This window comes from Bufo gargarizans, chromosome 9 (assembly GCF_014858855.1).
Source record: "Bufo gargarizans isolate SCDJY-AF-19 chromosome 9, ASM1485885v1, whole genome shotgun sequence".
Lineage (NCBI taxonomy): Eukaryota > Metazoa > Chordata > Amphibia > Anura > Bufonidae > Bufo > Bufo gargarizans.
This window is the reverse complement of record NC_058088.1, coordinates 32,186,744-32,200,373: the sequence shown is the minus strand read 5'-3', so window position 1 is coordinate 32,200,373 and position 13,630 is coordinate 32,186,744.

Here is a 13,630-nt window from a genome sequence, read left to right as displayed (position 1 = left end):
GGCTGCCTGTGGCCTTCAGGGTGTGCAGGAGGACGGGGCTGCCTGTGGTCTACAGGGTGTGCAGGAGGATGAGGCTGCCTGTGCAGGAGGATGGGGCTGCCTGTGCAGGAGGATGGGGCTGCCTGTGCAGGAGGATGGGGCTGCCTGTGCAGGAGGATGGGGCTGCCTGTGGTCTACACTGTGTGACAGGGTGTGCAGGAGGATGGGGCTGCCTGTGGTTTACAGGGTGTGCAGGAGGATGGGGCTGCCTGTGGTCTACAGGGTGTGCCGGAGGATGGGGCTGCCTGTGGCCTTCAGGGTGTGCAGGAGGACGGGGCTGCCTGTGGTCTACAGGGTGTGCAGGAGGATGAGGCTGCCTGTGCAGGAGGATGGGGCTGCCTGTGCAGGAGGATGGGGCTGCCTGTGCAGGAGGATGGGGCTGCCTGTGCAGGAGGATGGGGCTGCCTGTGCAGGAGGATGGGGCTGCCTGTGGTCTACACTGTGTGACAGGGTGTGCAGGAGGATGGGGCTGCCTGTGGTCTACAGGGTGTGCCGGAGGATGGGGCTGCCTGTGGTCTACAGGGTGTGCAGGAGGATGAGGCTGCCTGTGCAGGAGGATGGGGCTGCCTGTGCAGGAGGATGGGGCTGCCTGTGCAGGAGGATGGGGCTGCCTGTGCAGGAGGATGGGGCTGCCTGTGCAGGAGGATGGGGCTGCCTGTGCAGGAGGATGGGGCTGCCTGTGCAGGAGGATGGGGCTGCCTGTGCAGGAGGATGGGGCTGCCTGTGCAGGAGGATGGGGCTGCCTGTGCAGGAGGATGGGGCTGCCTGTGGTCTACACTGTGTGACAGGGTGTGCAGGAGGATGGGGCTGCCTGTGTGACAGGGTGTGCAGGAGGATGGGGCTACCTGTGTGACAGGGTGTGCAGGAGGATGGGGCTGCCTGTGGTTTACAGGGTGTGCAGGAGGATGGGGCTGCCTGTGGTCTACAGGGTGTGCAGGAGGATGGGGCTGCCTGTGGTCTACAGGGTGTGCAGGAGGATGGGGCTGCCTGTGGTCTACAGAGTGTCCAGGAGGATGAGGCTGCCTGTGGTCTACAGGGTGTGCAGGAGGACGGGGCTGCCTGTGTGACAGGGTGTGCAGGAGGATGGGGCTGCCTGTGGTTTACAGGGTGTGCAGGAGGATGGGGCTGCCTGTGGTCTACAGGGTGTGCAGGAGGACGGGGCTGCCTGTGGTCTACACGGTGTGCAGGAGGACGGGGCTGCCTGTGTGACAGGGTGTGCAGGAGGACGGGGCTGCCTGTGTGACAGGGTGTGCAGGAGGACGGGGCTGCCTGTGTGACAGGGTGTGCAGGAGGACGGGGCTGCCTGTGTGACAGGGTGTGCAGGAGGATGGGGCTGCCTGTGTGACAGGGTGTGCAGGAGGATGGGGCTGCCTGTGTGACAGGGTGTGCAGGAGGATGGGGCTGCCTGTGTGACAGGGTGTGCAGGAGGATGGGGCTACCTGTGGTTTACATGGTGTGCAGGAGGATGGGGCTGCCTGTGGTTTACAGGGTGTGCAGGAGGATGGGGCTGCCTGTGGTTTACAGGGTGTGCAGGAGGATGGGGCTGCCTGTGGTCTACAGGGTGTGCAGGAGGATGGGGCTGCCTGTGGTCTACAGGGTGTGCAGGAGGATGGGGCTGCCTGTGGTCTACAGAGTGTCCAGGAGGATGAGGCTGCCTGTGGTCTACAGGGTGTGCAGGAGGACGGGGCTGCCTGTGTGACAGGGTGTGCAGGAGGATGGGGCTGCCTGTGGTTTACAGGGTGTGCAGGAGGATGGGGCTGCCTGTGGTCTACAGGGTGTGCAGGAGGACGGGGCTGCCTGTGGTCTACACGGTGTGCAGGAGGACGGGGCTGCCTGTGTGACAGGGTGTGCAGGAGGACGGGGCTGCCTGTGTGACAGGGTGTGCAGGAGGACGGGGCTGCCTGTGTGACAGGGTGTGCAGGAGGACGGGGCTGCCTGTGTGACAGGGTGTGCAGGAGGACGGGGCTGCCTGTGTGACAGGGTGTGCAGGAGGACGGGGGTGCCTGTGTGACAGGGTGTGCAGGAGGACGGGGGTGCCTGTGTGACAGGGTGTGCAGGAGGACGGGGCTGCCTGTGTGACAGGGTATGCAGGAGGACGGGGATGTCTGTGGTCTACAGTGTCTGACAGGGTGTGCAGGAGCAGTGGCGGATTATAATTGGGGCGTTTGGGTCGGTAGCCCCGGGCCCGGCATTTCTGGGGGGCCCAACGACCCAACCGCCCACAAACTACGGCGGGGCACGGGAGCGCATAGTTCCCTGCCCCGCCGCCGATCACTGCCATAGGCTTCAGGCCTAGCAGGCCTGAAGCCTATGCGGTAGTAAAATCCCGATGCAGGCGGGCGTGATGACGTCATCACGCAGTGCCTGTGCCCGGACGCAGCACACTGACGTGTGTGCGCACGCCTGCACCATCTACGAGTGAGCGCCGGCTGGGACACAGGTAAGTATTAGCTTTTATTTTTTTATTTTTTTGTGTGCCAACTGCCGACTTTGGGGGACATTACTGAAGGAACAGGGGGGGGGGGGCAAACTACTACGTGGGGGCAAATTACTAGTATGGGGGAAATTAATACTGTGGGGGTAGTGTGGGAGACAATTAATACTGTAGGGGCAAATTACTACCATGGGGGGAATTAATACTGTGAGGGCAGTGTGGAGAAATTAATACTGTGGGGGCAGTGTGGGGGGCTATTTACTTAGTGGATGGCAGTGTGGGGGCAAATTGTCTAATGGGCAGTGTGGGGGGTTATTAAATGATGGGGCAGTGTGGGGGCAAATCACTTAATGGGTGGCAGTGTCGGGGCAAATCACTTAATGGGTGGCAGTGTCGGGGCAAATTACTTAATGGATGGCAGTGTGGGGGAACTTACTATATGGGGGAAATGACTATATGGGGCAGTGTGGGGGGAAATGACTATATGGGGCAGTGTGGGGGGAAATGACTATATGGGGCAGTGTGGGGGGAAATGACTATATGGGGCAGTGTGGGGGAAATTACTATATGGGGGCAGTGTGGGGGAAATTACTATATGGGGGCAGTGTGGGGGAAATTACTATATGGGGGCAGTGTGGGGGAAATTACTATTTGGGGGCAGTGTGGGGGAAATTACTATTTGGGGGCAGTGTGGGGGAAATTACTATATGGGGGCAGTGTGGGGGAAATTACTATATGGGGGTAGTGTGGGGGCCTTTCTATTAGGGGACATTATTTTTGGGGACACTATACAGGTATTATTACCTGGAACACAATATAGGGTGTTATTATTACTGGGGGCACTCTAGGGGACATTATAATTGCTGTAGACACTATAGGGACCTTTGGGGTAATTTATCAAACTGGTGTAAAGTATAACTGGCTTAGTTACCCATAGCAGCCAATCAGATTCCACCTTTCATTTTTCACAGCTCCTTTGGAAAATTAAAGGTGGAATCTGGTTGCTGTGGGCACCTAAGCCAGTTGTGATTTACACCAGTTTGATAAATGACCCCAATTATGAGAACTGTAACGTGTCTTTGTAACAAACTCTGTAGAGACGAGATGCGGCTGAAAGAATTTGTCATGGCGGTCTAACGGAGGAGAAGAGGAAAGAGAAGGTCTACATGACAGGAGAGGTCCCTAGATGTAACAGGTATGTGGTGCTGTATTCTCCTATATGTAGTACTGGCTCACTACTGTGACCTGCGTCTCATCTTCTCCTCCAAGTCTTTTTTTTATCATAATCGTATGTGTTTTAAATTTGGCAACTAAAATTTGTATTTGTCACCTGCAGTCCTATGTAACAGCCTAGATAACAGTGATTACTTTCTGTGTACAGCTAAGGAGGACGGGGCTGACCTGTGTGACTTTTAAAGGGAGTCTGTCACCAAAATATGATGTTATACACGACTTACGTGGCTCTCTAGCACGCCCATCCATGATTTAAATGGTACCTATGTAATTTTCTTATGACTTTCACCAGCAGGAAAAACGCTGTTTAATCCATATGCAAATGAGGGCTTTCAGGTGCCAAGGGGCAGGGGCAGCATTCAGTGTGTAGGAGCCCAGGCTGCTCTGTCTTCTTTTTACATTTCTCCTCCCCAGCCTCTTCCTTGGTCCGCCCTGCAATTGTCTTGTGTCATCCACAGGACCGGACGATATCCTGCGCGTGCACAGTGCATCGCCGGCACGGGCATGCGCACTGTGATTCCCATTGTGGGCACGGCATCGCTACATGTAGTGTGCATGTGCCGGCCTCCAGTCCTTTTGTTTGCTTCTGGTCCGCCCCCTAGTCACTGGTTTCATGCTGGTGCATGCGCACTACATGTAGCGAAGCCATGCCCACAATGGGCATCACAGTGCGCATGCCGTCGGTGCACGTACAGGATATCAGCCGGTCCTGTGGATGACGCAAGGGACTTGCAGGGTGAGGAAGAGGCTGGGGAGGAGTAATGTAAAAAGAAGGCAGAGCAGCCTTGGCACCTACACACCGAACACCGCCCCTGGGCACCTGCAAGCTCTCATATGGATTAAACTGCGTTTTCCCTGCTGGTGAAAGTCAGAAGAAAATTACATGTTAGGCTACTTTCACACTAGCGTTCGATCGGATCCGTTCTGAATGGATCCGATCATATTAATGCAGACGGAGGCTCCGTTCAGAACGGATCCGTCTGCATTAAAATGGCAAAAAAAGCTAAGTGTGAAAATAGCCTCGGACGGATCCGTCCAGACTTTCAATGTAAAGTCAATGGGGGACGGATCCGCTTGAAGATTGAGCCATATTGTGGCATCTTCAAACGGATCCGTCCCCATTGACTTACATTGTAAGTCTGGACGGATCCGCACGGCCAGGCGGACACCGGAACGCTGCAAGCAGCGTTCAGCTGTCCGCCTGTCCGTGCGGAGGCGAGCGGAGCGGAGGCTGAACGCCGCCAGACTGATGCAGTCTGAGCGGATCCGCATCCATTCAGACTGCATCAGGGCTGGACGGAAGCGTTCGGGTCCGCTCGTGAGCCCCTTCAAACGGAGCTCATGAGCGGACAGCCGAACGCTAGTGTGAAAGCAGCCTAAGCCATGTAAGTGGTGTATAACGTCATATGTTGGTGACAGACTCCCTTTAAGGTGTTGCAGATGTACAATTCAAAAGTATACCCAGATGTGGATGTGGCACTTTTAGTGCTCCTGACTCCAAGTCATGTCTATGGGCCCTGATTGCGCCTCTAAACTTTGTCACATCTCACTCCATTACATAACGTTATCCCCTATCCACAGGATAGGGTATAACTATTAGATTAGTGGGGATCCTTCTGCTGGGACCCCATGTATCACGAGAAAGGGGGCCCCGTGCTATTCCCTGAAATGCACGGAGTGGTAGGACCCACACCGATCTAATAGTTATACTGAATGTAACTGAAATACCCCTTTAAGCTGTGGCGTCATCAGCCAGCTAAAGCCCCAATGTCAGCTTAGGGTTGGCTGACCACCCCTTTAAGCACATGAACAGACAATGTCACAGGCGCTACTTCCTCCCGTGTGCAGGTGCTGAAGGTGTACAGGACATTCTGTTGCCTGTATCTTTGTGTGCGCTGCTCGGTAAGAAAATTATTGGCACTACTGCAAATTCGAATCACATTAGTATGACCACTTCCTATTTTGATGTCAGCAGCGTGTAGCTCATGAAGAAAGTCAAGTGTCTTGAGCCAAAATGAACCAGGGGGCTACCAGATGTGTGTCTAAAAGAATAGTTCAGCGAACCCTACTGTGTATGGGGCTCCAGACAAATGGTCACTGCACCTCTGCTAACAAAGTTGCATCGGAAGACAAGCCTTCAATTTTCACTGCAGCATTGCCATTGGACCTCCGTTGATGGACAAAGGGTTGTCTTCTCCAATGAGTCACTTTTTCTGTTTCATAGAACGGATGGACGATGGCGGGTCAGATGAGAAACATCAGAGAACAAACAGCCTGCAACCATTGCTGGAAGACCACAAGCCGGTGGTGGCAGTGTTATGGTCAGAGGAATGTTTTTGCGGCATTCTCTGGACCCACTGATCCATGTGGAAGGCACTCTACACTCATTTGGGTATGTGTATATATATATATATATATATATATATATATATAGATATGAAAAATGGCGGCACTGACTGCTATACAGGAAAAATAGGGTGCACGTTCCAGGGGAATCGACTCCTTACCCCAATCAATGAATCCAGAAAAAGGACGGCACTCCGGTCTTGAAAAGGTAAAAGTGGTTTTAATCAACCTTGCGGTACAACGTTTCGGCTCCAATACTGAGCCTTTCTCGTGCTTGAGAAAGGCTCAGTATTGGAGCCGAAACGTTGTACCGCAAGGTTGATTAAAACCACTTTTACCTTTTCAAGACCGGAGTGCCGTCCTTTTTCTGGATTTATATATATATATATATAAGATGGGCAGCACTCCAAATAGTAAAAATGAAAAAAATCTTTATTTACCCCAGTGGGAGATGCGACGTTTCGGCTCTAGACAGGAGCCTTCCTCAAGGCTCCTGTCTAGAGCCGAAACGTCGATCTCCCACTGGGGTAAATAAAGATTTTTTCATTTTTACTATTTGGAGTGCTGCCCATCTTTTTTATTTTGTATTGGCTTTAATCCGCATTGGGCTGCGGCACCCACCAGCTTGCATTAGGACGGTGCTGCCACTGCTTTTTCTTATATATTTTTATATATATATATATATATATATATATATATATATGGAAAAAAATTTACCAGCAGCACCACCAGGCCAAAAAACAAATATAGAGGGTGCACTGTCCGAGTATGGTAACTGGTGCTTACCCACTAATACGGAACAAAGAAATCGGACTGCACTCCAGTTGAATCTTCAGTGAAAAAAGGTTTATTCACCCATAGGTGGCACAAGCGACGTTTCGGCTCGCATATGAGCCTTTCTCAAGCATTGGTAAGATGTGAACAGGTAACATATAAAGGTGTGTCAATCATAACACTAGTGATTAAACTTAATTGATACTTTAAGACATATCTGCAGAAAAATATTATAAATAAAGCAACATACTGCCAATTCAATGTGATTAATGAAGTGAGAGGTACAATAAGTGCATAAAGTGCATAGTGCATCAAAATTATATCTAAATTCATCCAACTCCAGAAGTACTCTCAGCTGTATTCAACTTGGAACGTGGTGATTACATAAATCATAATGATACACATGTGTGGGAGGAGAAAATGAGTTGATTGATACCTTGGTCAGTGCTAGCGACCACGCTGTCCATCGCGCTGTACCGCGCGTCCTTGTGTTGTCTATGCGCATGTCCCGACCGGCTGTTGCGTCACTCACAGGCGCCCTCCATAGGACGTACGTACATGATCCAGACACATATCAGTGACGTGAGCGACGCTTGCTGCAGTAACTCACGTCAGCCTGTGTGTCTATCAAGGGAGGGAGCGCATGCGCATAACTAATCCCCAATGTACTGACCACCATTTTGGATAAGGGAATACTGCCCTATTGTTAATATGTACAATATACTACACGGACTTGCCGTTTTTCGTTCCACATTCTGTCACTCAAATATATTTGCAGGTTGGAAGAGTCCCCTCCCTTTCCAAGCAGGAGACTCAATTCCAATCGTTACCCCAGTCCTGTAAGCACGTCAGTGCCATCAGTGCTGTGGGTTCCTTACCTGCTGGAATACGTGACCGGGGGGTTCTCCCCATCTTCATGTATCAGAACGTTACCTATTTGCAGGTCGGCACCATAGTCAAATTATAGACGTAAATTACATCCTATTTAAAGATTGGGAGAAATAGGGGATGAATCAAGGAAAATTTCCTGTTTTCAACCTTCGGGACATGTGCAAGACAACAAGAGACACCATTGTGTAAAAGAAAAAGAAAAAGAAAAAAATATCTATTTTTTCAACGTAGGTCTCTCATCCACTGTCCAGGTCCATCAACTTTACAAGATACCTTCTCCAAAAGTATAAGTGCGCCTAAAATAATGAAATAAAAAAATTATCAGTGATATATATAATTTATTTCACATTTTTCATTTTTGATTACTGATTTTAAGTTACTGTTTTTTAAAAAAATATATTATTGCCAATAAATCCGTCTACTGCAAGAGGATTACCTAACGCACAACCAAAGCATAAAAGGGCAAACCACCCCTCTCACACCCCTCCTACATATCTATAGTCAATATTTAGTCCATTAGGATGTAGACTATTTAAGGTCTGTATCCAGTACATTTCTCTTTTTTTAAGTAGGGATATTCGATCCACACCTCTCCGTGGCATATGGACCTGATCGATGATCCAGCACCGAAGGTCTTTTTCACTATGCTTGTTTAAGCTAAAATGTCTTGGAACTGGAAGATCTAGACGTCCCTTTCTAATGGTGAAGCGGTGGTTGTTCAGTCTGGTCTTTAAATCAGTGGAGGTCTCTCCCACATAAAGGAGTTGACATGGGCATGATAGAACATATATGACATATGACGAATCACAGGTCAGGTGAAACTTGATAGGGTATATTTGCCCTGTCACAGGGTGTGTGAATGCCCTCGACCTACAAATTACGTGGCAGTTAACACAATGTAGGCATGGGTAACACCCAGTGCCCAATGGTGCTAACGTTGTTTGTCTGGAAACTACTTTGGGTCCCACGTCAGCTCTCACCAGCTGATCTCGGATGTTCTTACACCTGCGGTAGGCACACAGCGGTAGTGCCTCAAATTCTGGTACTGACACCCGGCAACATCTTAATATTGCCCAATTTTTCTTAAGTATTTTGTTGATAGCGCTACTGTGCTCTGAATAGGTGGACACAAACGTAATTCTGTTACAGTCTTTTCCTTTTTGGTTGCCCAGCAGCAGGGTATCCCTGTCAACCAGCTGCCGCCTTCAATTTTTGAGCCTCAAGCAGTGTGCTGGGGTACCCTCGTTGTTTAAATTTGGTAATCGTACCATCCACTGTTTGTTCAAAGGTGTTATTGGCTGCCACAATCCTCCTAGCCCTTAAAAATTGTGAGTAAGGCAAATGCTTTACCATACTCCTGGGGTGACAGCTTTCGTATCTTAACATCATATTTTTGTCAGGTGGGTTTAGTATACAATTCAGTAAAAATAACCCCATTGGACACCATTACATTAGTGTCCAAAAACTGAACGGCAGTATCCGAGTAAGTGACGGTGAACTGTAGTTCATCGTCAACTCCATTCAGATATCCGTGGAACTCCTTCAATTGTTGTTCGGTCCCAGTCCAGATGAGGAAGATGTCGTCTATGTACCTCCACCATCCCAGAATATACTGGGCATGGTGGGAGCCATAGACGACATCCTCCTCAAACTGGCGCATATATATGTTCGCATAGGTTGGGGCCACGTTGGACCCCATCGCTACGCCCCGCCTCTGGACATAATATGTGTCTTGAAACAGGAAGTAGTTATGTTCAAGTACAATCGTGAGTAACTCAATGATAAAGGAACAAGCTTCGGGTGTCATTGATGACATATTCAACATGTTTCTAACTGCAAGGATACCTTTAGTATGGTCAATTGAAGTGTAGAGAGATACAACGTCAAAAGAAACCAGAATACTTGCTCTAGTCTCATCCAAATTCACTTGTCTTAGTTTTGTTAAGAAATCAGATGTGTCTCTAATATAGGACTGACCACCAGTAGAAAAGACACGTAGCACCTTATCAAGAAAGATTGCCACGTGGCCAAATACTGAGTCAGTGCCCGAAACAATGGGGCGCCCTGGTGGGTCCACCATTGTTTTGTGGACCTTGGGTAATACATAAATTACCGGCGTGATGGGATGAGAAACCATTAAGTATTCTTTGAGCCCCTCATCTATAATACCTGCCCTCAGGGCCCCAGAAACACATGTATCTATCATACGTATAATACTGAATTTTGGATCATGTGACAACAGATTGTACACTTTAGTATCACTCAATTGCCTTAGAATTTCTTTCACATACTTGTCAGTGTCCATCACCACAACAGCACCGCCTTTATCGGCGGGTTTAACCGTCAAATCACTATCCCTTTTAAGCTCATTTAACGCATACACCTCAGCTGCAGTGAGATTGGGGTATCTGAAGCCACCCGGCCGTGAAAGAGACTTCAGCTCCCCAACCTCTGTTTTAACAGCCGAGATGTAGGCCTCAATGGCTGGTTCATTAACCACAGGTTGGAAGCAGCTGCTGTTGGAGAGATTAAACATGTTACAATTAAACTCACTAGATCTTTTGGACTGTACACCACTTCTTCCCTGAAACCATAACTTTAACTTAAGGGAACGAAAAAAGTTACTCAAATCGGACTCCACATCCTGCCAATTCACCTGTGTGTTGGGGCAAAAAGGAACAAAGGATTCCCAGAGGGATGCGATCTCATTTACGCCCCAATCTATTTTCCAGCAATGATTTCTTTTGTAAGCGGTTTGAAGCGTTATCCAATAAATATTCTTTGGACTTTATTTTGTTAAACATTGAGTTTCTACAGCAGGAAGTTGCTACGTTAATAAGTGATATGGCGCACATTGAGCAGCAGTTACGTGTACTTATGACGGAGGATCAATTTACGCAATTTAATGACAATACAAAGGCACAGCTTCAACAATTACAATTGGAGTTGGAAGACTGCAAGAGAATTAAATGGGCCCGTGATAATGAGGACTACAAAAAAGGAGACATCTACAGCTGGCAGCCTGGCAATTCTGCATTCACCAATACCAGGGATAAAAAAGCCAAGAAAAATGCTCAATCCTATAAAGGTGATCCTGAGGTTTTTTTAGGGAACAAAATGGACTCAAATACAACAAAAAGAAACGAACCAGGAGAGGCGGCCGCAGATACAGAAGGTACCGCAAAAATGCGCAATATGAAAACACGGACACAACAAAAAATGAAGAAGTAGCAGTCATCAATTTATCTTCAAAATTATTGACCCCTGCACAGGTAATGGTTTTATCTAAAGGACTATCTTTTTGCCCCAACACACAGGTGAATTGGCAGGATGTGGAGTCCGATTTGAGTAACTTTTTTCGTTCCCTTAAGTTAAAGTTATGGTTTCAGGGAAGAAGTGGTGTACAGTCCAAAAGATCTAGTGAGTTTAATTGTAACATGTTTAATCTCTCCAACACCAGCTGCTTCCAACCTGTGGTTAATGAACCAGCCATTGAGGCCTACATCTCGGCTGTTAAAACAGAGGTTGGGGAGCTGAAGTCTCTTTCACGGCCGGGTGGCTTCAGATACCCCAATCTCACTGCAGCTGAGGTGTATGCGTTAAATGAGCTTAAAAGGGATAGTGATTTGACGGTTAAACCCGCCGATAAAGGCGGTGCTGTTGTGGTGATGGACACTGACAAGTATGTGAAAGAAATTCTAAGGCAATTGAGTGATACTAAAGTGTACAATCTGTTGTCACATGATCCAAAATTCAGTATTATACGTATGATTGATACATGTGTTTCTGGGGCCCTGAGGGCAGGTATTATAGATGAGGGGCTCAAAGAATACTTAATGGTTTCTCATCCCATCACGCCGGTAATTTATGTATTACCCAAGGTCCACAAAACAATGGTGGACCCACCAGGGCGCCCCATTGTTTCGGGCACTGACTCAGTATTTGGCCACGTGGCAATCTTTCTTGATAAGGTGCTACGTGTCTTTTCTACTGGTGGTCAGTCCTATATTAGAGACTCATCTGATTTCTTAACAAAACTAAGACAAGTGAATTTGGATGAGACTAGAGCAAGTATTCTGGTTTCTTTTGACGTTGTATCTCTCTACACTTCAATTGACCATACTAAAGGTATCCTTGCAGTTAGAAACATGTTGAATATGTCATCAATGACACCCGAAGCTTGTTCCTTTATCATTGAGTTACTCACGATTGTACTTGAACATAACTACTTCCTGTTTCAAGACACATATTATGTCCAGAGGCGGGGCGTAGCGATGGGGTCCAACGTGGCCCCAACCTATGCGAACATATATATGCGCCAGTTTGAGGAGGATGTCGTCTATGGCTCCCACCATGCCCAGTATATTCTGGGGTGGTGGAGGTACATAGACGACATCTTCCTCATCTGGACTGGGACCGAACAACAATTGAAGGAGTTCCACGGATATCTGAATGGAGTTGACGATGAACTACAGTTCACCGTCACTTACTCGGATACTGCCGTTCAGTTTTTGGACACTAATGTAATGGTGTCCAATGGGGTTATTTTTACTGAATTGTATACTAAACCCACCGACAAAAATATGATGTTAAGATACGAAAGCTGTCACCCCAGGAGTATGGTAAAGCATTTGCCTTACTCACAATTTTTAAGGGCTAGGAGGATTGTGGCAGCCAATAACACCTTTGAACAAACAGTGGATGGTACGATTACCAAATTTAAACAACGAGGGTACCCCAGCACACTGCTTGAGGCTCAAAAATTGAAGGCGGCAGCGGTTGACAGGGATACCCTGCTGCTGGGCAACCAAAAAGGAAAAGACTGTAACAGAATTACGTTTGTGTCCACCTATTCAGAGCACAGTAGCGCTATCAACAAAATACTTAAGAAAAATTGGGCAATATTAAGATGTTGCCGGGTGTCAGTACCAGAATTTGAGGCACTACCGCTGTGTGCCTACCGCAGGTGTAAGAACATCCGAGATCAGCTGGTGAGAGCTGACGTGGGACCCAAAGTAGTTTCCAGACAAACAACATTAGCACCATTGGGCACTGGGTGTTACCCATGCCTACATTGTGTTAACTGCCGCGTAATTTGTAGGTCGAGGGCATTCACACACCCTGTGACAGGGCAAATATACCCTATCAAGTTTCACCTGACCTGTGATTCGTCATATGTCATATATGTTCTATCATGCCCATGTCAACTCCTTTATGTGGGAGAGACCTCCACTGATTTAAAGACCAGACTGAACAACCACCGCTTCACCATTAGAAAGGGACGTCTAGATCTTCCAGTTCCAAGACATTTTAGCTTAAACAAGCATAGTGAAAAAGACCTTCGGTGCTGGATCATCGATCAGGTCCATATGCCACGGAGAGGTGGGGATCGAATATCCCTACTTAAAAAAAGAGAAATGTACTGGATACAGACCTTAAATAGTCTACATCCTAATGGACTAAATATTGACTATAGATATGTAGGAGGGGTGTGAGAGGGGTGGTTTGCCCTTTTATGCTTTGGTTGTGCGTTAGGTAATCCTCTTGCAGTAGACGGATTTATTGGCAATAATATATTTTTTTAAAAACAGTAACTTAAAAATCAGTAATCAAAAAATGAAAAATGTGAAATAAATTATATATATCACTGATAATTTTTTTATTTCATTATTTTAGGCGCACTTATACTTTTGGAGAAGGTATCTTGTAAAGTTGATGGACCTGGACAGTGGATGAGAGACCTACGTTGAAAAAATAGATATTTTTTTCTTTTTCTTTTTTCTTTTACACAATGGTGTCTCTTGTTGTCTTGCACATGTCCCGAAGGTTGAAAACAGGAAATTTTCCTTGATTCATCCCCTATTTCTCCCAATCTTTAAATAGGATGTAATTTACGTCTATAATTTGACTATG